Source organism: Sceloporus occidentalis, unplaced genomic scaffold, assembly GCF_023333645.1.
Source record: "Sceloporus occidentalis isolate IW3139 unplaced genomic scaffold, rSceOcc1.0.p SCAF_3, whole genome shotgun sequence".
Classification (NCBI taxonomy): domain Eukaryota; kingdom Metazoa; phylum Chordata; class Lepidosauria; order Squamata; family Phrynosomatidae; genus Sceloporus; species Sceloporus occidentalis.
Window position 1 is genome coordinate 73,851,797 of NW_028316983.1, and position 19,500 is coordinate 73,871,296.

General features: G+C 39.9%; 1 protein-coding gene and 1 long non-coding RNA gene across 2 annotated transcripts in view; one reads left to right on the plus strand and one right to left on the minus strand.

Annotated features, from left to right (window-relative positions):
- Positions 1 to 19,500, minus strand: part of LOC149316226 (phosphatidylinositol 3-kinase regulatory subunit gamma) — a 348,381-nt gene that overhangs the window by 63,497 nt on the left and 265,384 nt on the right. The window lies entirely within an intron of this gene.
- LOC149316227 (uncharacterized) overlaps positions 1 to 19,500 on the plus strand; it is a 38,989-nt gene that overhangs the window by 7,064 nt on the left and 12,425 nt on the right. Inside the window, exon 2 of the long non-coding RNA XR_016280448.1 lies at positions 13,782 to 13,842. This is a non-coding gene — a long non-coding RNA (uncharacterized LOC149316227). The remainder of the gene's footprint in view (positions 1 to 13,781; positions 13,843 to 19,500) is intronic.

The following is a 19,500-nucleotide window of genomic DNA, read 5'->3' on the forward strand; positions in this document are numbered from 1 at the left end:
GCATGTATGTGTAAAACTGTCATATAACATCCTTAATGCCTCTGTATGATCTGCTTTATTGGGATGGAGGAAAAGCTCACTTTATACCACTCTTCTAAGTCGTTAGAATAAATTGTGAAACTAGCCTAGTCTGCCTTTACTGAATCCGGATGGTTAAATGCAGGCAAATAGTTTAATTTCTTTTGCCTTATTCTGATTTGGATACTGGTTACAGGGCAGAAAGACGGTCTGCAAGATCCCCCGCCCCTCCAATTACTTAATTTGGAATGAAAATGTAAGCCAGGCATCTTTTCCCCAATCTTTTCGTTTTGGTGTGCGCTTATGTTATTTTAACTTGGTACACAGCAACTATATCAGGCTTGTGAAATCACAGGAGACCTCCTAGCATTCCTAATGTCGGTCCAGAATTGTTTGTTGGTTAAAAGGATTTATTAACATCTTTTCTGTACCACCAGGGCATCCAAAGCAATGTACAATAAAAATATTAAAACATGATTGAAAAACAGATTAAAGGCTATTTTAAATTCAGAGTCCAGACAGAATAGTACAATTATGACGGCCTGCTGGAAGTGCAACAAGGATGAAGCTAGCCTGACTTCCCTCATGAGGGAAATCCCTTATCAAAGTGGCTCAGACTATAAAAGGGGTTTGATACTATTTGGGAGATTTCTCTTGTTTTGATTTTAGGATTTTTTAAAAAACTGCTTTTCTTAATGTTTTTAATTATAGATGTAACTATCACAAATGTTATTTTAGTGAACAGCAGCTTTATATATGTTTTATCAATAAAGATAAACTTCAGATCCTGCAGGTGAATTCTATGTGTTTTCATGATTCATCTGTGCAAGACTCATGGTCTGAATTTTGTTCTGATGCCATTTCTTAGTTTGGTTCTGTGTCATATAGATCGATTCTGTCAAGAGCTGCATCTGTGACTGGGAAATGTCACTGCTTCTATATTTAATTATATTTTTAATTTAAACAGCTCTGCTCAGATCTTGCAAAGTGCCACAACTAACTTGGGCCTGTTACAGACTGCCAAAATAAAGCTGCTTCGGGTCTCTTTGGAGGCATGCTATTTAAATGATACATGGGTCCTAAGAGTCTGGAGGTCGCGCCAAAGCCACACTCCATTCCTAAGCACTGGAGTGCAGCTTTGGTGCAGCTTCCGGATTCTTAGGATGCATGCATCATTTAAACAGCATACCTCCAAAGAGACCCAAAGCAGCTTTATTTTGGCAGTCTGTAACAGGCCTAAGGTTCCCAGAATCCCATAGCAATGAGACATGGCAGTTCAAGTGGTGTAAAATCAGATTATTTCTGTCGTATGGATACAGCCAAGGAAGCCACAGCCAGAGTTTGCAAGATCTGAGTAGAGTTGTTGATGGTCACGGTTCTTGGAGGTGTCTGATTCATTGGGCTACCATAACTCAAAACCAAAACTTCAAAGCAATTAAAAACAATAAGAAGTAGACCAGATTTTGCTATTAAAATCAGCTTCTTTCCTTTTAATCTAAAATATAATTAAATATAGAAGCAGTGACATTTCCCAGTCAGAAGGCTTCAAACAATGGTTTGAAGTATTGTCCTTTTCACTGAGTCATTGGAGGTTCTCTGCTGAAAAAACATCACAGTGTTCCCCTGCAGTATCCCCAGACACCTCTACTGCATTTAAATCAGGTCATTCTTGCTATATTCATATTTCTCTCCATTTGTTAAGCAGAAAGAACTGTTGCCTATATTACCAACAACAGCTGCACTGGTTACAATTTGGTTACACAGATATCTACTCAAAGTAAGCCCCATTGAGTTCAATAGGATTCACCTCCTTATTAGAAAGTAAAGAATTACAGCCATAGTATCTATTGCTGATCTGGGTAATTCCCTTTGTTTTGGACCTCAGCTCCCAGAAGCCCCAGCCAGCATGGTTAAGTGATTATGGGAATTGTAGGACAAAGAGTTTGGAAGGTCAAAGCTTCCCTTGTCTTGGTTGGTTAGTTTGAATAATTCCAGGAGATAAAGGATCCTTTTAAATTATATATATAACTCATTACATGGAAAGGCAGGTATGTTTTCCTATTATAAGTCTTCAGTTAAGATAACAAATAAGAAAGTTTTATATGCATTCAAATTACAACTAAAGGAAGAATGGTATGATCCATGGACTTTCTTGTAACTGAAATATTTCCAAGCTTTTACAATATGCAACATGCCAATCCATATAAATGCATCCCAGCTAACTTTGTGTAATGTTTTAATACCTTGCTTTAAAAGATTTATTCTGTTGGTATTATACACTGTCCAAATAACGTCTCATGTAGTTATACCTGTTGTGTATTACCTCAGAAGCCCTGATGTGCCAAGAATAATGAATAAATACTTATAATAAACAAGTAAAAGAAATGCCGTTTTTCATCTTAGTTCAAGCAGTGGCTTGTTGTTACGTGATCCATGATTGTTGGCCTTTTATAATCAAGATAATGATATGATGATGATCCTAAAAGACTTGAAACCCACACAACTCTGCCTGCTCCCTGATGCAACAAAGGTTCTCATTGTCAGGTGCTATCAACTCTTTTTCATTTCCTTGCATCTGACAATTTGTACTTTGAGGCAGGATTAAATATTAAAGACTTGAGTGTTTTCATGTGTTTTGGAAAAAGCTAAGAGAACTTCCAGCACAATATGCTGAACATAGGAAAGCCATTTGATCCAATCTGCTGGGTTTCTTCTTGGCAGTGTGCTGAAAACTTGCTAACTAGCGACCTGATTTAGGCTCAAGCATGCTCCTGAGTCTGTGTGCATGTGGTGAATTAATCCTTCCCTGGAGCAGAGATTTGAAAGCTACATTTAAGAGGAATGACTATAATGACATACTGAAGCCATCCATAACGAAGCAATGGTAGAATGATGCTCTGGGATTCAGAACACCATCCTACTACTGTTCAGTTATGGATGCTCAGTTATGCATGGCTTTAGCAAAACATTATATCAATTCTTCGGCAAAATAACATTCCAGGTTCTGCTTTGAAGATAACTATTCACACAACACTGGTGGAAGAACATCAGGAGAGATCTTACATCAAAACCAAATTATTTGACAGTGGATAGAGGAAGGTCTGTGTTGTATAGAGAGGAGTGCACAGAAGGACAGGAATCCTCTTATCTCTAGATCAGGCTCTCTAGGGCAAATTACAGTCTGGTCTGCAAGTCGGGTTGCTTCAGTGGGCTGTGGCCTCTGCAACTTGGGAAATAGGTGGGAAACTGAGAAAGCCATCATCCATGACTACATCTGTGAATATGCCCTGCATGCATCCTGCTTATTGAACCCATAGCTATGTAGGCCCAAATTAACACCTGAGATCTAAGAGTGAAATTAATTATCCCCATCGAGTGGAGGGGCAGGTGGAATAGCTCGTTCTCTTTCATTCATATAGCATTTTGAATACTTAAAAAACAAAAATCTCTTGGTGATATTGTTTGTCACCAAGCATGACATTTCTCACTTGTGAAAAGTCTTTTTGCCAGGCACAGGAATCTGAAGCAAATGAGAGATACACGGTACAATTCATCTCTTTAAAGAAGTACACAAAAATGCTTCGCTGTGTTTATGTGTGTGTGTGTAATTTGCAGTTTTCTAACATGTAATGTTGCCAACACATAGCCAGCCATACGCAGAGTGAATTGCCACAGCCTTTTCCTTTCCTTACTCCAGCCACTGCCTGTCACACTTCCTGCTGTCTGAAAAACTTCTGCACAAGCTGCCTCACATTCACCCTGATACTGCAAGAAAAAATAGATGTAACAAAACTCTAACTTTGACCCAAGCAGGCAAACAATTGTACACACCAGAAGGGAAAGCAAAACTCCCTCAGGACCTGACCAACTGATCTGATCTCAGATAAATTTCCTTCCTGTGTACAAATATGGCTATCAGACCCTGAATGTGAAAAGTAAACCTGTCTATAAAACATCCTCAGTGGAAAAATTTCAAAGCAACATAGCAGCTATCCACTTCTTCCATTATTATATTTCTGTTTGCAGTGCAGGCACTGGAAAAAAAAGGTTTGCGGAGAGGGACACTAGAAATTTATTTGCAGGGTAAGGTGGATAGAAGCAGAGTGAATTTTGGAGGGAACAAGTCGGAACTATTAAGGAAAGCCGCAGAAAGCTCAGAGGGGTCCTAATTCAAGAGCTGCATTTTCTGGTATAGCTCCCCAGTGGTGCTATCAGTGGCAGGTAGTTAATACTTGGGCAATAGTTGTTCACCTTTGTCACAACATTTCAACCAAACCAACCCTCCAAATATTGACCAGGTTTCAGAGGAATTCTATTTTACATCCCTCATTTCCTCTTGCAGATTCAAATATAGATGGTATTACAACTTATTCACGCTGATCTGAGCTTCATATGAAGTGTTACCATGTCCTGTTAGCCATTCAGCAGAGACAGAACTGCATTTACACAATGAAGTATTCATATCTTTTGTGATTGCTGATAGTATAATAAAATCAGAAGTTGAACAAAAAGAAAAATAATCTTAGTCGAAACAGATGCTAATTTTGCAGACTTGTGCATGCCTTTTCAAAAGTATGCATGTGAGTTCAGGGGAATGTACTCCCTGGTAGGAATGCAACGTAAGTGCTTTAAAGGCTATTCAGTTAGTATAGTAGTGGGGAGGGAAATTGAGGTCAGAGGACAAGTGCTTGATGACCTATGCCAATTTTGCTTCTCTAGGATCCTTTAATTTGTTAGAGTGAACACTTTTTGTAGTTGAACTGTCTATGGTAATTGGATAGGAGGAAAACAATCTGGTCCAAATTAGACACACACCCCTCCTTTGAATCAGAGTGGAAAAAATGTGCCCTGCACACTCAAGCTTGCCTGCTGCCCTTGGGTGCAGTGGAGGAAACTGGCACATCACCAGCACTGAAAGAAGATTCAGTTACTAGTCCAGTCAGTTTCTCTGTGTGGAATAGGTGCATGCGTATAAACTGAAAAAAATATCCATGGTCTGAGTCAAAACGTTTATGAAATTAGCCACTTGTTTGGGGAACTTAATTATGAGATCTTCAAAAGACCAGGATGGATTTTCACAGTAACATATATTTCTTTCTTGAAATTCCAAGGTCATATTTGTAGTCCTTGGAAGAATGAGCCCATAGGACCAAAAGTGACTAAGTACAGTTCTTCCCTTGCCATACCCACATGTGCTCCATCCATACCTCATCTCGTGTTCCCAGTTGTAACCAATTATGTCGTCTCTCATCCCTGATTGTACTTGCAAAGTCCCTGACTCTCAGCATGTGCCTCTGATTAACTCATTTAACAGTGAAGAGATCATTGCTCAGCTATTTTTCTCATTTCTCTCCAACAAAAGGACCATGGTAGGCAGAAACTGCTGCAGAAGTGAAAAAGAGTATGATGGCAGCATAATTTTGGTACAAAGAGTAGAAAAATCTCACTTCACTGTTGTCCTCTGCTTCCATAAGGGTCAACCTGCCACCCCATCTTTGTAGGACAGTTGTTGCCTGTGTCACCCCTCCTCCCCATTCACATTGTTTTAGGAAATCTGCTTCAGAATACTGCTATTGTAGAAAACAAATGTCCATCTTCCATAAAATTAATTTTTAACTTCTAACTTCTTCAAGATTCTTTCCCCAACATGTGCCTCACAACATGTGCAGAGAAGTATAGTGACTTATATTGCTTAATTTCATTGATCATAGAAAGAAAGTCCTTATTGTGACCCTCATTTGAAGGTGGGCTGTCCCTCTTTGCATTTCATTTAAGGATGAGGAGCCAGTTTTAGGGTCCAGGGGTTGGAAGCTCCCACACCATCTTTCAACTAGGACAAAACAGACACTTGTGTATAACACTTTACAGTCAGCCCTTCTTATACACGGATTTTTTATACACGGATTTAAGCATACACGGTTTGAAAATGTTCCAAAAAAGTATAAATTTACCTTGATGTTCCATTTTTTATTAGGGACACCATTTTGCTATGTCATTATACTTAATGGGACTTGAGCATACACGGATTTTGTTATACACGGGGGATCTTGGAACCAAACCCTAGCATATAACAAGGATCCACTGTATTTGGATATCATAATTGCAAAGTCATCTGTGGGATGGATCACACCTATTGGATGTGGCTATAGGCAATATTCACTATGTAGCTATGGTTTCCATACTCCCTCCCATACATTCAGTGAAAATGAACAAGATTTTCTAGGATCCAAAGGGAGATCGTCAGCCTGAAGTCTTTTCTGCCTGGACCAGGAATGCTGTTGAGGCAGTTCAGTTCTCCCTAAAGGTGTGGGAACAGGAGAGTGCTATTTAGATCTCCTTGACAGTTCTGTAATTTTGTTGTCATTTTCACCAGCAAGAAAGGTGTATGACTATGATCCAAGGCCTGTGGGGTGGGGAGGATATGTGTAAAGCAGAGAAAAGGAAGGAAAGGCCTGGAGGGCATGAAAAATTTAAAAGGGCCACATTATTTCTTAATAAGTTGAACTAAAAATTCAGAGGCAGACACCACAAACAAATCTTTGTTGGGGGTATCATTTTCCTCCCGATAGCACACAGGCAATTTGTGCCTTCGAAATGACCCATTTTACCATAATGCATGGTTGCTTGGCTACATACATTCGCTCTCCTTGTACATTTTCTCAGATGGAAACATGGTTATGTTTGCTTGCAAGATGCAGCTTTTTCCTGGCTTCCCTTTCCTAAGGGACACAGACAGGACAAGAGCAACCTCTTAGCATCGGGTGAAAAATGTAGCTGCTGTATGAAGTTTTATTTCTTTTATTCAGAAGACAAGACATGAAAATCTGACCCCATCTTAACTGGTAAGCCCCTGCTGGGAAATGGAGAAGGAGAAAGAATACAGCTAAAACTTAGTATTAGGTATTGCTTATTGAAGCTTAAGTCTGGAACATGTAAGCCAATAGAAAAGTGGTTCTGAGCAAGTACAAAATATTTTTTCTTTACCAGTGATCCACTATGATCACCTCCAGTCATATGGGAAAGCACATCAGGATCAGATGGCAGTCTGACTCACAGGCAGACTTAAGAGTCTGCATCTTTCATTTTAAAATGTAATCACTATCTTAAACAAACCATATTGCAGATGGGAACCTTTGCAGATTTCTGTTCAGTTGTCATTCAAATGAAAAATTCTACTTTTTGCTTCATTACAACATAAAACTCATTGCAGCTGTATACTATATTTTTGCTTTTTCTTGGGGGGTGGGCACAATCAGAGTTTCACTGAAATGCACAGACCTAGATCTGCTTTTTTGATCACATGAGGGGTTTATTTCTTCTGCTACTGAATAACCAACATATTCGGATTCATGGCATCCAGACTGCGGTACTGCCTCTGCACAGGCATGAACCATAAGCTTTTCATTTTAGAAACTGGCCACTATCCAGCATGGACTGGAGTGCCTCATTTAAATCAAGGAGATGCAGTCTCAAGTTTCAGATTAATTTTTAAAGTCACAGATTCATTTGGAGAGTTCAGACACATGGCAACTTCCTCATCTCCTAGTCTCTATGTTAACTATCACAGATCAGCCTTCTCAGCCATTTGCCATCTGTGGAGAAGCTGTCATTTCCCTCAAGTCTGTAAACCGACTTAATGTGGGTGGCACACTGGTAGGAAAATCTGATGATTCAGCTTGCCTAGTTCTCACTATGGGAATAGGTGGTGCTTATTGTTGGCAGAGCAGATATGTCCACTTGACTAACAGAAAAACTCTAACTACCCCAAGCAACTCCTGGCATTTCCAAAATCTACAGTTTTAGGAAATTGTCAAACTACAAAAAAGTTAGCTTTGACTTTTCACTGCACTAAGAGCCAATGTGGCCTAGTGGTTCAAATGTTGGATTATGACTTCAATTCCCAGCTTGGCCATGAAACCCACTGGCTGCTCTTTGGCAAGTCACTCTCAGCCCTCAGGAGAAGGCAATGGCAAACTTCCTCTGCAAAAATCTTGCCAAGAAAACCCCATGATAGCTTTGCCTTAGGGTAACGTCAGAACGGACTTGAAGGCACACAACGACAACAATAGCAGCAAGAAACCATGAATTGTTTATTGCTGGGAGTGGGATGGAAGCAAGGTAAATACTGGAGAGTTGATTAATGGACCAACATACCAGTGCAAGGTGTAATAACAACAGTCTCTAGGCCAAGAATCTGCCATAAATTGAAAATTGGAATTCTTTCTACGCAAATCACAGCAACTAGGTAAATGCATCATTTTCCATCTCTCCCTTCCCTTTGCAACTGTAATACTGCTGTAAAAGTTATCAGCTCCCACAGAAGAAACCTTTATTACCCAGCTCTACGAAACTCTTACCTTTGCTAGTCAAACAAAAATTTAAACCACTCATACGTTGGCTTGCTAGCAATTCGAAGGCAGGCAATTGTGTCCTAAAGCACTTTGAAGGATTAAATTAATTAGACCATTATTTGGGTGAAAAACAGCTCAGAAGAGTGGAAAGCTATTAAAGTGAAATTGCACCAAAGATAGATATATTCAAACAGTTCTGCACTTTTATATTTATCTTAATGAACATAGGCAGATTTGGATGTGTGTGGTGTTCCCCATCGTGCATATTTGTCCATATGGAAAGTATTTTTGGTACTGCATTTAAAGTAGGATTCTACTAAAGATAAAATGCATACCAAAACCTGTACAGTTGGTTGTGTTAGGCAAATGTCTACCAGCCTTCTAAAACTGCACAATAAATTGGTAAAACCAAAGCTCCCAGCCAAAACAAAACATTATTATGTAACTTGAATTCTGATTTATGCTGCCCCAGGGTTTTCTTGACAATAAGAGGTTTGCTGTTGCCTTCATTGTAGGTTGAGTGTGACTTGCCCAAGCACACCTAGTGAGTTTCCATAGCTGAATGGTGATTTGAACCCTGGTCTCCCAGAGTCCTAACCCAACCCTCAAACTACTTTACCATGTTGATTATCTTTTCCCAGAATCTTCCAATTGGGATTGGCTATGTTGGTAGGGAATACTCAAGACTTGAAGTCACCCTGGTTTTTACACTTTGGTTGTTAGACCATTTTTCAAGTAATCTTCATAAGAACTGGAAATAACAGTTTATTGGATGATATTGAAACTTTGTAGGAATACGTTTACGGTTTGGAAGCAGGAAGTCTGAAGCCTGGAACTGAGGTGTATTTTTCTAGCAAGACAGCTGTTGATCTGAAGCTCACTCCTCAACAGACATGCAGGACTGAGCTTGCAGTGTATACCTGGTTTGGAAACTTCTCCAGGTGTTACATACTGGGATGCAAAATTTTGGCTCCCAAAACTGCAATAGTAATATTCCTAATGAATACAATAGAACTAAATATTGATTAGCCAGCTACCAGATCAAGATTACTTCCACTCACTAAATATTTTTGAAGTTTAGGAGATAGACATCACCATTATGTTTCGTGAACTTCCCTAAGGAAATGTTTGGATGTTGACTGCTGTGGGCCCATTGTCCATTAATGGTCCACACAATGCACATGTTTACTGCGTAAAGACAAGCTTCCAGAGAAGTTATATTGCACTGAGGAGGAGAAGATTATTAGAAGAGGAGAAATCAGAGGTGGAGTTGTAAAACATAGAAACTACAGATACTCATGCAAAATCAATTCCACATACTGATGAACCTGCGAAAATCACAGCAGAAGACTGATTCCTTCCCTTGCCAACAGTAGTCCCTTATTTCCTATGATTCTAAACATTTAACTTTGAGAAATGTGTATTGCCATGACATAATAAGATATTATTTTATGTATTCCCGATTGGTTCTGAATATGTTGGAAATGAGGTGATCTGAGGACTGATTTTAGGCTTCATGTGTTCACTAGCCACATGACATAGGTATTTATATTTGACAATGTAATGGTAGACAAGTGTAGGTGATCACTTCTTTATATTTGTAGATAAATGGCTTCCATCCATTAAAATGTAATTGTTCCACCCAGGAATTATTTGACTTACATGAATGAACCTTTAGTTCTCCCACCCCTTTTGTTTGTAGAGTACAATATTGGCCAATGTATTCAACACTGAAGTAACAGTCAGCAGTTAGCCAGAATAATGGGTGGCAAAGTCTGGTCTTAAGAGACTTCAGTCTGTCTTGGGCAGAGAATCAGCTTCATTATTTTCAAAAGGTGTGATTGCACATCTCTGCAGTGTTACATAAAGTAAAACAATGTCAGCCAGGAAATGCTATGTTTTCTTTTGTGGTTTGTTGAGATGAAGAGGCGAAGGGGTGCAGGTAAACTAGTCTTCATGTCAGGAAAGGCAAGGGAAGGGACAGTAATAATGAGTGACAGTAATAGGATTGTTTGATGGGATAGGAAAAAAAATTCAAATTAATTTGGGCATGGAAAGACAAGGGTTATGAAACAGACTGGAGCAAATCTCCTGGGACAGCCATTTTAACTGAATATGGAAAGGGGGCATGAGAAGAAACATCATCATCATCATCATTATTATTATTATTATTATTATACAAAAGGACTGCTCTGATAGTTGCATGAGAATGGTTTTCAAGAGATCACCAAGAAGATGCAAGGGCAGCCACAGCAAAAGCTCAGCCATGAACCACCTTCAGAACCATCCACAGAGGAGTAAGCAAGATGATCAAAGGTCTGCAGACCAAGCCTTATGGAGGAGCTGGGTATGTTTAGCTTGGAGAAGAGAAAACTGAGAAGTGACATGATAGCTATCTTTAAATAGCAGAAGGGATGCCAAGTGGTTGAAGGAGCAAACTTGTTTTCTGCTGCTCCAGAGACTAGAACACAAACCAATGGATTCAAGTTACAAGAAAGAAGAGTCCACCTAAACATTAGAAAGTACTTCTTCTTTGTCTTTGTCGTCTTCTTCTTCTTTTTACTATAAGAGCTGTTCGACAGTGGAACAGATTGCCTCTGAGGTTGGGGTGACTCTCTGTCTTCGGAAGTCTTTAAACAGAGGTGGGATGGACATCTTTCAGGAGTTATGTAATGCTGCATAGCAGAGGGTTAGACTGCATGGTCCATTTGAATCCATCCAACTCTATGATTCTGTGACTGACTGACTGATATATATCCTTTCTTCCTCCCAAAATGGGACACAGAGGCTTACAATATAGGTTAAAACAAGATAGTTTTACAAATGTGATGGAAAGGTTTGAAAAAGCACTAATCAGTGAAATTAGAACACTACTTTTAACCTATTTATTTAGAAATAATGGAAAACACATAAACCATGCATCACATATTAAAAACAGCACATCCACTGCGTATCCCTCTACCTTGATCAGTTAAAGGCTGAAGGCCTTAAACAGACACAAAGAGAGCCTACCAAAGAGAGCCTACCAAACCTTCCTAGAGTAGGCTCTTTCTCTTGTGTCCTCAGCAGTTAAGCCTGGGAAGAGATGGGACAGAGAGAAAACCCTCCCCTAAAGACCAAAAGATGCAGACAGGCTCATGTGGGGTGATATGGACTTTCAGATGATAGTACATGACTTTTGCTGTTGCCCTTGCAGCTTGTTGATGAACACTTGAAAACCATCTATGTTAAGCTGAATAGAACTATTTTATAAGAACAGTACCTTAGTGACCATTCTCTATTACTTTTTTGTGCAGTAACCATGCCTGAAGCAGGCTGGTCCGGTCTTTGGGCAAGGTGAGTCATGATGTTGGGGCCTTCCAGATGTTCCTTATGAACTCCCTAGCTCTCCTCTATTGAATGATAAAACTCTGTATGGTACTCAACCTGTCTAGAGCATCTCAAACTAGACTTCTGCTTCTGGTATGATAGAGGACACTGTTCCATAGACGATTGTGAAGCAGGTTCAGCTGCCAAACCAGTTTACATCTGTACTGTGGATAGGGTGAAAGTGCTATTTTGTTCTTTGTTTCAAGCAGCAGAAGGTCTTGGGTCTACCATGGCTTGAAAATGACAAAAATACAGGATAATAAATTGCCATAACCTTCCCACATTCTAATTACCATTACTTAGCTTTCCCTTACCCAAAACTTAAGTATCAGCATCAAGCTGATAAAATCTTTAAATGAGGTATACATGAATCAGCATGGTGTAGTGGTTTGAGCATTGGATGATGACTCTCTGGAGATCAGGGCTCAATTCCCTGTTCAGCCATGGAAACCTATTGGTTGACCTTGGATGAGTCACACACTCTCTGCCCCAGAAACCTCTTCACCAGAGGTGATTGCTATTTTTTTTCACTGTGGCTATTCCGCAGCCCTAAATATCAGGTGCTTTACCACCAACTTTCAGAACCCACTACTTTGAATGCACAAGATGAATGGATGCAACTAGAGAAATTCAGCATTTAAATAAATATGGAAACTTTTAGTATGAAATTCTGGGAAGAGAAATGTGCATATTTGTGGAAACTTCATTGTGTTTATGTCAGAACAGAGAAAGAAAGAAAGAGAGAGAGAGAGAGAGAAAGAAAGAAAGAAAGAAAGAAAGAAAGAAAACTGAGTTGGTGCAGATATAGTGAGTCCTTGTTATCTGCTGGGGTTTGGTTCCAGGACCCTCCATAGATAACAAAATCCGTGGATGATCAAGTCCCATTAAATATAATGGCATAACAAAATGGTGTCCCGTATATAAAATGGAAAATCAAGGTTTGCTATCTGGAATTTATTTATTTATTTTTTTTTTTGAATATTTTCAATCTGTGGACACTTGAATCCATGGATAAGGAGGGCTGACTGTATAACCATTCAGTATCTGAAGGGAGTAAAGAGAACATGTCAGAATCTCCATTAGTTCACAAAGGCCTAAGCAATCTACCCCCCACCCCCCACCCCACACTTACTTTGTGAGCCTTTGGTGGCATACAGATGGTAAGCAGCCAACCTCCACTAGCTCCTGAGCTAATTATGTGGGGAGATAGCACCATCTCAAAGCCTTCACTACATGATGACTATGCTATGAGTACAGGCCATCTACCAGCACATCACTCTTAAGTGAAGGAGGAAAAGTGAGAACTCTTGTTAGGCTGGATAAACGGTTCAGCTCCAGAACACAGATGGAGAATTGTGGTCTTCCAGATGGCCTGCAACTCTCATTAGCCCTAGCAAGCCCCTGGTGATAAATGGTTGGAACTGCAGCAGAGCTTTAAAGGACTTATCGAAGGTCCTAAACCCTACCTTCAATAGTCTCACCATCTTGGATAGTGTCTTTGAAGTTCAGTCTAAGTCCCAACATGGATTCACCATTCCAGTGATATGAGAGCCACCAGCTGCTGCTGCTAAAATGGGAAGAAGGACAGTTGTCCAACATGGTTCAAGTACTTTAGAATATTTCAGTCCAAAGCAATAATCTGGAGATTTGGGAGGATAGTTTCATTTCTGAAATTTTAAAAAAAATATAAATCATGCCAATACCTAAATGGAAGATCACCTGGGAACCTCACCTGCATCTATGGAAGGAAAGCATGTACTAATGCCTCAAACAGTATTCAAATGGCTTTAGATGATAGGGCCCTGGCCTTCATTTGGTTTGCAGAGTCAGGGCTCTAATCATCAGGTTAGAGCCTTCACAACAGCTTCTCAAAAATGCCAATAAAATATGTGTGGCAGAGAAAAATATACATTCATTAACTGGATTAATGTTTGGCAACTCTAGACTTAATCCAGCTAATGAGTGTGTTAATGTCAGTGCTAGCACCAGAGTTAATTCCTTTGGAGCAGCTCAGATCAAAGTTATCCTCTTTGTTCCATACAGGGATCAAGCAGAGGAAAGAGACAGGAAGCCTTTTCCTTGAAGTAAATGCCTCCAAATCCAGGTGAGTAGATCTTGACTAGATCTTATAGGCCCTGTACAGATGGGTCTGATAGCACGTACTCAGTACGTGGTAGGATTGCCTGGGAGCGTCCTTTTCAGACGTTCCCTAACCCTAGTACGTACTGAGTACGTCAAAATGGCAGCACCCTGTCTACATGGGTGCCGCCATTTTGATGTAACGGCTGTGTCGCATCCAAACGGCATGGCATGGCCGTTATGTACTGGCGCCCTTTCAGTAGCGCCAAAAGGAGCTCCAAAACGGAGCTCCTTTCACGCTGTGTATCGCTGGCGCAACCTATACACAGCTGTGCCAGCGATATTAAAGAGAAAGGGGCCCTTTCTCTGTCTCCCCGCCACTGTCGGGGTGTCCTTGGGGCATGGAGCTCCAAGAACACCCATTTCCAGGCTGTGGGGAAGCGGTGTTTTGCCGCTTCCCCGAGGCCTGAAAAAGTGGTGGATCGGGGCCTTTGGGGATGCCGCCGTGGCAGCTCAGGCCCCGATCCGTGGGCAAAGGGGCAGGTGCAGGCCGCCCCAAAGGGGCGGTCTGTATCCCGCCATAATGACATTCCAGTGAGGCCTTGGAGAAGTTGCTCTGCTTCTCTGACCTTCCTCTGTAAAGTAGAGAGATGCTGCTGCTTCTCTGTCATGGCTAACAGGTTAGATTAAGCACAAATCTGCAGAGCAGGCAGCAAAGTCTGAAATTCAAAATGTCTTTATAAGGTATAAACAAGTTGTTGTTGTCGTTGCTGCTTGTTTTAAAAATATAAAACCAGGGTTATGTGCATTCAGTTTATGGACATCTACTGTTCACATGCAAATATTTTCTAATAACAATTTTGACTGTGATGCCATGGGGCATGCAGGGTGGCAAAACTGGAAGCCCACTCTCCTGTCACTGCCAGCATAAGAAGCCTTGGATGAGCACAAGAGGGACTTGAAAGACCTGAAAATTTGAACTTCAAGGCCAATGGTTACGTAACCTTTGGTAAATCAAATTGTGTTCCATATGCTTTCAAAGGAACTCTTGGTGTTGTAGACCAAGAGTGTGTTTTCATAATTTTTCAGTGGAAACAGATAGATGACTTCTATATTATTTTTTTTTAATGTTACATTTTATTATGAACATCAGGTATTGTTGTTTTGTGCCTTCATGTCATTATGAAGGCATGAAGTCATTATGAAGACTGAAGAGCATAAACACTGCCTGTTCCTTAAAGAAGGAACTGTCATGATTGTGGATGAACCTTCAACACTGTTCAGACTACTCTACTTAGAAATTGCTGAGGTCTGATTCATTCTATGTGGAACCTGCATTAAAAAGCAAACTTAAGCTTGTGCATTGTGAAGCTAACTAAAAACAAATGAAGACTATATCAAGGAGCATATATGAGACAGCATGCCACCTCCACACAGAACACACAATTTTGGTGTACAACCTTTAATTATACAAATGGACTCTTAAACCATTTCTCAAACCATACAATGCCCTTTTATGATTTTATCTCTCTGGATTACAGTTGCATGAACTGTCACCAGGGATACTGTAGATGTTCTAAATGGTTGTAATTATTTAGAGCTACTGGGAATGCATCCTATGGACACCTGGGCTGAGATGCTATCATGCTTGTGTGGTGCTGATTGTAGAGGACTTTTCACAACACCCTAGTATGCAGATGCTCTCCAGATGTTTTGAATGTCCATTTACAAAATCCCTGGATATGGGGCCAATGAAAAGAGGGTGGAAATTGTAGTTCCTGCACATTTGGAGGGCCAAAGATTCTCCATCTGCACACTAGTAGGACCTGGCTTTAGTTGACCTAAAATGGGACTTTTGGGGGATAAAGGGGCAATTTAGGAAGCTACCTTATACTGAGTTCAAGCCATTGGTTGATTGAGCCCACTATTGATATTGACTGGCAGCAGCTCTTTTTCACAGTACATAATTATAGTGTGGCCATTCCACATTAATGATCATGACAACATTCTATGGAATCCTGGGATTTGCAGTTTAGGGAGGGGTATTCTCAAGAAGGGCCTAAATATCCAAATGGCACCAGATTCTGTCTGATCTTGGAAGCTAAGCAGGGTCAGCCCTGTTTAGTGCTTGGAGGGGAAACCAGTGATTAATATCAGGTGCTGTAGGATGCAAGAAACTGGCAAAACTGCCTAAGAAAACCCTATGAAATTCCCAGTTCCATACCCTTGCAGTTCTTCTCAAGGAGGACTCTCCTTAAAAATTAGAACATGTGGTCACTCTCCTGGAAAGTAAATCTTTCAGGTGTGGGTGTGGGCCAAGACTGAGAAGACTTTTGGACTATAAGTTAATTTACAACAGCGTTTAAATGTTCATGCATCATACAGTTGACCAAGCAAGTTTTGTTGGGCTTAATTTGAAGTTGACCGAGAGCAAACTAATTTGGGCATCATTTGACTCAGGTGCAAAAATGAACTAGCTGCTACAAATCAGCTTCAAGGAAAGCCTCTCTGCCACTGCTTCATTGCCCAAACATACCTGGTAGCTGGGAATGGGGAAGGAATGTCAGCAGGGAAGTCTCATGGCCATGAGAGCCATCAGGCTTTGGGACCTAAGGCTTGATCACTCCCATTGTCACTGGGAAGCATGGGAAAGAGCTTTCAGAAATGAGCAAGATCTACATTTTCTATGCCCCATGCCCCCCATGGAAATATGAGGTCTCCCTACTGTTCCCTCTGCTGACCACACTGTAGGACTGGATCTGAGAAAGGAAGTCCTGCAGCAGGGAGATCTGGCACTGGTTTATGCTCACAGTTAACTGGACTCATTCCTTGGAGGAGACCATGTGCTTGCTGAAGGGATGAGAAACTCTGAACCCCCTTTTTGATTCTCTCCCTAAAAAGACTCAGCAACCATATCTAGCAATTAGTGCCCTGGTATTTCCTGCTGTGGCAGCTTTCTGCTTTCATTTGGAGAGATGAAAATAAACATTGAACTTCCAAGTTCTTTTTTTATGAAAACAGAAAAATATGGGGGAGGGGGAGGGGGAGGGGAGAATTAAAAATATACAATGTAGGGCATTTTGCTTTATATAGTTTCAAAGCATTATGGGTATACAAAAGGAGAAAAATAGCATGGAATTAAAAATATTGTAGAAATTATAATTGTAGACTTCATAGTCTAGGATAATACACTTATGACCCACTTGACTTATACAAAACAAGGGACTTCCAAAGTGTTGTCTGTTAGCATACAAGGCAATAAATATCTAATGCCAGATAACTGGAAGCAATGACTGTAGCTTATTTTCAACCTTTCCTCTGTATGATGAAATAGGAATTCAAGCCTGTCTCCCTTGTGCTATCCACAATATTATTGATTTGCTATCTTTAAATCTAAATGGCATTTCCATGTCCTTTCTACCTGGCTTCTATTTTCTTCTAGTATGTTAATTCCAGCCTCTCTGGATCTTTTTTGTTTGTTGTTTATGCAATATTGTTGCCCTTTAATCTAAACTTCTCTGAAATTCTCTTTGGTCTGCATCCAATGTTAATGTCATAAAAATGCATAGAGAGCTACCTCCTTTATCATTTTAATTTGTTCACTTTTAATCTCCAGTTACTAGTTCATATTCTGCCCCTTTTGGGTTGCATCTGCACTGCAGAAATAACCCAATTTGACACCACTTTAACTGCCATGGCTCAGTGCTGTGGAATTCTGGGATCTGCAATTTTGTGAGACATTTAATCTTTTCTGTCAGAGAGCTCTGTTGCCACAATGAACTACAAATCCCAGAATTCCATAGCATTGAGCCATGGCAGTTAAAGTGGAATGAAGCTGGATTATTTTTTGCAGTGCAGATGCCGCCTGGGACAGGCTACTGGGCCTTCCCACTGCATAATGTGTCTTCCCTGCAGTGATAAGAGGACCGAGAACATTTTATCTGATGTTTATTGGGTGGTGAAGCCATGACAGTGATATAAAATAATATAAATGTTCCCTTGAGAACAATGGGGGGGGGGGAGATCACATTCAGAGAAGATGCACTGAGAGTGAGTGTCAATGAGATAAAGTAACCAGATGGGTAAAACTTCAAAGGACCCCCCCCCCCCTCAAAAAAAAAAGACTATGCAAGAGCAATTTCAAATAATAAAGGGCAAACATTAGATGTTCCTAAAATAAAATGAGATGATATCTGGGAAGAATGGAATCGCCACCTCTAACTGGTGTATGGCTGAAGTGTCCCCTCATGGTGGACCCCACCTGTAAAAGTTACAAAAGGCAGGGAGTGGAACTGAAAGGCATACTTCCTTCGATACTTATTTGCTTTCCTTCTTCTTCCCTGATTCATCACTGGAACCAAACTGTAGTGATTACATACTTGGATTCAGTTAAGCTTTTATACTTTAATTTTTGGCTGAAGCTAGGATTCAGAAAAGACTTTCTAAAATATTATTTTGACAGTTGGAAACCTTTTTGGACTAGGTCTTAGGCTTGGACTTAAACTCAACTCAGATCCACACAGTTTAATCCAACAATTACTGTCTATTCAAAGCTTTGTACACAGTTGCCAGCATTTTTAATCTTTTAAGTATACTTTTCTATTTTTTTGACCTTGTAAAAGTATTCTTTACTTTTTAAAGCATTCTTTTTTGTCATTTTAACCTTTATTGGAGCTTTTTAAAGACAATTTGTTTTTGTACTCTCTCATACATTTAATAATTTAAGTGATATTTTTAATCTTTTAAGTGTCTTAGAGAACTGTAGCTTTATCTTAGCTTTTGAAATTTAAGTAACATGCAGGAGATAAGTGGAAACTATAATATTTTACATATTTTAGCTTTAGCAGTTTAAAATCAAGTACTGGAGGAAGAAGTTAAGCAGATGTCAGTTCATGTAGCTGTCTACACAGCTCTCTGTATCCACGGATTCTTTATTCATGGTGTGAATATATATATATATATATATATATATATATATAATCCAAAATGCAAAACTTGATTTTTTTCCATTTTATATAAATGACATCATTTTACTTCCACACTGAATTTAATGGGTGTTGGGCATCAACAGATTTTGGTACCCATGGAGAGTCCTGGAAATGCCAAGGACCCACTGTACTTGTAGTCCAAATAGCCAATTCACTTAGTATTTTTGTAGTGCCAGCGTTGTCAACTGTATGGGTTTTTAAAAAATAGAATCATGGAGTTGGAAAGGACTATAAGGGTCACCCAGTTTAACGCCCTGCCTTGCAGGAATACACAATCAAATTTGTTCTGAATTTATATTACATTTTATTTCTTTTCCAGAAATGTAACTATGGCAGCTCTTCAAAGTTTGCACATATTACCATCTAATGGCAAGCTTTAATACAATGCATCAACTATAGATTACCACACTTTTTGTCAAAATGGTAAAAACTACCAGGCTGACTATTGTATTTTGCACCCCCCCCCCCCACCTAAATAAAATGTTTAATGCATTCTAGTGAAATTTTGAGTCTTTTTGGACCCTCCATCATTACCCACTGGGTGTTTCAAAACCATATAGGTCTAAATCTTGTAGCCAATAATTGTCATCCTCATCACCAGTATATAATTCTCAATATGTTGGCATTAAAGTGTTGCTTGGCCCTTAATAAAAAGAAGAAAGTGGGAAATAAAGAGATGAAGTAGGAAGGTTATG